Here is a 6,014-nt window from a genome sequence, read left to right on the forward strand (position 1 = left end):
AAGGGATCTTTTATATGCACAATCACACAAACATGATGGCACATACCACTGCCTTTGATATACCAGTCAAGATGCACTGTCGCAAATGATGACCAGGATGACTAAGTAACCATCAGACATGATATTGGTATATTACTGGTATTATATATACAATGCTTTTGTTTTGTTTAACAACATCACTAGAGCACATTAATTTATTAATCATTGGCTTCTGGATATAAAGCATTTGGTAATTTTGACATATAGTCTCAGAGGAAACCTACATTTTTCCATTAGTGGCAAGGAATCTTTTATAATTATGCACAATCCCACAGACAAAGTAGCACATACCACAGCCTTTGATATACCAGTTGTGGTGCACAAGCTGGAACGAGAAATAGCCCAATGGATATATACAATGATACATGATACTGGTATTGTATATATAATGTGATGAATGAAGCAATACCATGAAAATGGGGACCAGAATCTGGTAAGTCCTATAACCACTAACTTCTTTCACGGTTTGTCCCATAGTTCTTTGAAAAGAAAGGAATGTTTGTTTAGTGTTAAACCTTCATTTAATGGGCGCCATTAGATATCCATGTTTAACATGATAAAGGTGATACTTGGTTTCGTGCTATTACTTTATGCAATTGTCTTCCCATGAAGAGGCTGGAACACCCCATGATCTTTAATAGAATCACCAATTGGAAAGTGAGTCATGGACAACTGTATCAGCCATAAAGAAAACGAGGCCAGAGTAAATAGCCATTTGGACAGTTATGGCGCATCATAACTGTGCCACTTGCTCTCTTGCAGTCAATGAAATGAAATGTTTCATTTAACGACGCACTCAACACATTTTATTTACGGTATTATGGAATAGGACATATGGTTAAGGACCACACAGATACTGAGGGAGGAAACCCACTGTCACCACTTTATGGGCTACTCTTTTTCGATTAGCAGTAAGGGATGTTTTATATACACCATCCCATACAGGATAGCACATACCACAGCCCTTGATGTACCAGTCATGGTGCACTAGCTGGAGCGAGATATAGCCCAACAGGCCCACTGACGAGGTTTGATCCTAAACCAACCGCGCATCAAGCGAGCACTTTACCACTGGACTATGTCTCGCCCTCTCTTACAGTCAAAGTACTCGGGGCTACCATTTATCAGACTCATGGAGTGCTCGACACTCATTTTTGGAGGGTGTCAGAATGACCAAAATTCATGATTTTATTTATCCATGGGTCAATGAAACTTCCCACCAAATCTGGTTGGAAATTGTCTAGTTGTTGTGAAGAAATTACCATATTCACCATTTTGTTTCTACATGGGACAATGAAGCTTCCCACCAAATTTAACTGGAAATGGTCTAGTTGAAGATATATGAAGAAATTAAGTTTCTCTACACATGTACGTTTCTCTACATAAATATAGTAAACTTCACCCTCATCCTGGGGACGAACTGGAGATCTGACATTGAAAACATTCACAGATTAGATATTTAAATTATCTGTTGACATTTACACACACACACACACACACATCTATATATATGAAGCTATGTGGTTACAGCATTTCTGGAAGTAGAGATGTTGTTTTTTCAAAATTGGCATAATTGTTCCCTTTTGGGCCCCACCTCTCAAGTTACTGTGTTAGTCAGAATGTTCCCCAAGTGCTAAGGAATAAAATTTGCTTGGAATTGGTCAAGTAGTTTGAGAAGACATAGAAGAATTTTTTTTTGAAGGACTTATTTCCCCCCTTTCAGGCCCCTTGAGCCTCAAAAACACAAAATTCACAAATTTGTGTCTCAATGTGCCATAGAAGCTTCCCACAAAATTCGAATGGAATTGATCAAGTAGTTTTGAAGATATCTAAAATGTGAAAAATTAACACCCAGAGCACATTGGATATTGCACCACAACGGCTGAAAACGAATCACAGTAACTTGTGGCTTTGGTTCAGGTGACCTAAAAAATCAAAACGTAACAACAAAGAACTTAAAAAAATAAAAAAAATAAAAAACCCACAAAAAATTCCAATTACCCCCTCTTTCATCCCAAGAACCTTTACTTAAGTAAATAAGACACAAACAAAAGAGCTGAAGACTAAGTTTATCTTAATACTCGTAACTATGACCAACACAGGTTATACATTTGTTTGTAATGAAATACGGAGGCAAACAACCATAAACATCACACCAATTTATAACTATATGCAGTTCCAAGAAGCGAATACAAAAGTAAAGAAAATATAGGTTATCTGTCAAAAACAAAACAAGTGTTAATGAAAATATAATGAAGGAATACACAACAGAGATATATTGTGTGGCTTATAAAATAAATATATATCTATTTTTATATCCTGAGAAATAATTGCCATTTTTATACTGTACTGTTGTGTAACTGAAATCCATACCTCCACCCCCACCCCCACCCCCAAAACAAAAGAAGAATTGAATTCTTAGACATAGCTGACAACTGATAATTTCTGAAGATCCTATTATAGCTTCGGCTTCACATATATATTATCTTTAAAAGTGGCAGACCCTAGTTTAAACACTATGGTATATTTTTGACTATTAAAGCTGTTTTTAAGAAATGAAACCAGACATTATTTAGATTTGATGTTTAGATTATCTGGTCATCTTGGTGTTTCTAAAACATGTACCCCGAAATGCATCTTTCATATTGTTGAAAGAGAAGAAAACATTACGGATATGTAAGCCTATTTTTAAAGAGTATTTCCCCATTTCAACATCACAGAATCTCGTTTCACTATATTGTAACTTTATCCAAATGTGATACAGGTTCGCAGATTAACCAAATGTGGTGTCCATTTTTAGGGACTGAAACTATGGTCTGCGGCTTTAAAGGCAGCCTATCACAGTAGTTAGCCTACTAAATGGCCAACAAAATACTGCCTTAAAACATAACATTTAATGAAAGTTAAATTATTCAACTAGCTACATACATGTGGTCATCATATCCCTATGGATATCAATATTTGGAATAAGCAGTTATAAATAAGAATTTTAAATCAATTAATCCAAGCTAGTCTAACTTTAGTTGGTCAAATGCGACCAGGCCTCACATGAGATCAAAATCATAGAACGAAGTCACTTCTCTCTCAAACTTTTGATAGGGCAAAGTTTTTAACAGGAGGGAGACTTAAAAAAATAAAATATGCAAAAAGAGTTATATTAACCCAATACAGTCAAACCTGTCCTAAACGGCAACAATAAGTAGTCAAAAGCGACCACTTAAGACAAGTGGCTGCTAAATACAGGTGAAACTTTTACTGTTTGTAATTTTGTTCTTTTCTTTTTTTACTGTCAAGACTGCTAATTGATGGAAGTCCTCTAAAGTTTTCTAAAAATCACCTTTCCACATGTAACCTTCTTCAAAAATAATGAAATGTAACTGAAAAACACTAATTTAACCATTTGGAATTCAATACTTCACAAGTTTGTCTTCTCTTTTCATTTAATTACTACTCAATGCAGAGTATTGTCCTAGTGGATTAATCTTCCAATGTCAAGCTTAGATGGTTCCCTTCCATTCTGCCTACAACCCACTTTGCCTCCACCCATTTTGCCCACAACCCAGTATGCCTACAGTATGAAAAACGTGACATCCCCAGTTAATATTGGGACATTCTCTATTATTTTGTGTCTCAAACCAATATAAAAACATTGTATTATATAAACAATTAAGATTACAATGAACATAAGTAATGTAATTGGGGCTTAGTTGCGCAAAGGTGATTTCATGCTCTTTATGGTGATTAGTAGTAGTTCAAAGATCCCATTTTAATAGTTTAATTGTTTTTGTTGTGTTGCGTAACTTTTTAACATGCTCATATACCGCAGAGGTTTCGAGCATTTTTATGTCATGTCATGTCATAGGGTTTTAGTGCACTAGCATTTTTATTGTGTAATGTTATTTTTATACATAGGGACCATACATGGAATGTTCCACTTTTAACTGGGGATGTCATCGTTTCATACTGAGAGTAGGCAAAATGGGAGGACACTGGTTCTTTCTTAATTGATACAAGGTGGAGATGTCAGACTGAATGGTTACAGCACCTTATTGCTGTTTAATTTCACAGTTTTAATTTACAGTGGCCGCTTAACATAGGCATTTTAACGACTTGGGATCCAATTTAGGTGGCCGCTAGGTGCGCAAGACAAGTGACCATTTATTACATGTGCATTTACATTAAAAATCTTTTAGTAGGGAAAATGGCCACTTACTGCAGGAGACCACTGATTATGGTATCCTCCCATTTCTTACACACCTCATAACAACATAGGTCATGGTTGAGTGAAATGCTAATCCTATACCTTCTACCTAGTATGCAATAATGTTAATATTCTATTAACAATTAAGATACAAGAATGGAACATATATTTACATTTATTTATTACAAATTATCTATTTACTATCATATGTGATGACAATCGGTCAGACATTATTAGGCTACCATAAAAACACAAATTATCATATATGTAAGTATCATAAACTACAGATTCAATGTCTGTTAAAATTAAAGATGCAATATCATAGTTGCAAGTTGCACATTTTGCTAAACATATATACATAAAACCCCTGCCGACAACTATGTTAGCTTGTCTGTGTTATTTTTACATTATTTCGAGTTTCATTTCTGATTTGTACTGGCCATATATGCAATATTCACACTGTAAATGTTTATCACATGCGCTTGGATTTTTTATAGTTTAAACATGTTATTTTCCCCGATTTACAGTATGCATATCAATTTACAAATGTATTATGTACCAATGTGATTGGTTTGATGGAATAAAGTTTAATTGAATTGAACAGTTGAACTGACTAGACTGTTCCACTAAGGTTATAGGGGTTTGCTTAATTAGTCCCTAAGCTGACTGTAAGAACTGGGAATATGCAGGTGTAACAAATGGGATGTGTAACAAATGGGAGACAACCCTGATTATAGGTGGCTGTTAGGACAGGTCTGCCTGTATTAGTTTATAATATTGACATCTTTGTTTGTATGTTTAATTTATTCATTATGAAAAAATCTGTGTGAAATTAGTTAATCATTCCCATTTGTTTTTGACGTAATTTTTTTTTTTCAATATATTTTCCAGTGAAGCATAACCCATCCTCCCTAAAACATTCGCTCACCATTCATCCGTGATTGTGTACAATGCAAGTGGTCACCATTTCAAAAAAGCAACAATGATTTTGCCTTACAGTGACTAGCAATGTGAAGTGTAGCTAGTGAAAGCGTTGTTTCGGCTCACTTCGCCCACTCGCGTAATCCCCAGCAACACTGCCAAGATATAATTGTACAATGAACTTATCAGTGACATACACAAGTAATATACTTCATGATTTCTGTGATTATAAATTAAGGTTGACCAATGTCCAAATCAGTATGTTAACTGTTGCCATACAAATAACATAAATAACATGAACAAATAGAAGGCACAATCACTGGAAACTAAACAAAAGAATTGTCAGATATATGCAAGTCATTACTTAAACAGAGGAACTAGTAAGTGGCGAAGGCTTAGTATTTTGGTACATGTGCGCTTAATCCATTTGATTTTCAAAATTAGCAATAAAATGTTTCAAACAGAAGAATACATGTACAGATGAATATGCTACAATGAACACCTTGTACAACAACTACCCATCTATAGAGACTACTTCAATTATGTCCTTTCCATACAACCTCAAAATTTAGACATGTCACCCAGTGCCATAGCGTGGGTTGCCAGTGCCTGGGGCAAGGCAGGTATTGCACCCCCTAACCAACGGACCGTTAACACTCCCAGAGTCCCTTCCACCAGTCCAGAATTTTGTGTCCAGGCAACCGCCCCCATGGCCCCACCTATGCTATGCCACTGAATTATCACCCACTTGCTTCTGGCTGAGACAAAGCAACAATTTCAGTGTTACAGTAAGACTAGTAAAGTATGAGATAACAATGTTCAGTCACTTGTGATCGAAGTGGACTCAGGATTA

Source organism: Gigantopelta aegis, chromosome 6, assembly GCF_016097555.1.
Source record: "Gigantopelta aegis isolate Gae_Host chromosome 6, Gae_host_genome, whole genome shotgun sequence".
NCBI classification, from domain to species: domain Eukaryota; kingdom Metazoa; phylum Mollusca; class Gastropoda; order Neomphalida; family Peltospiridae; genus Gigantopelta; species Gigantopelta aegis.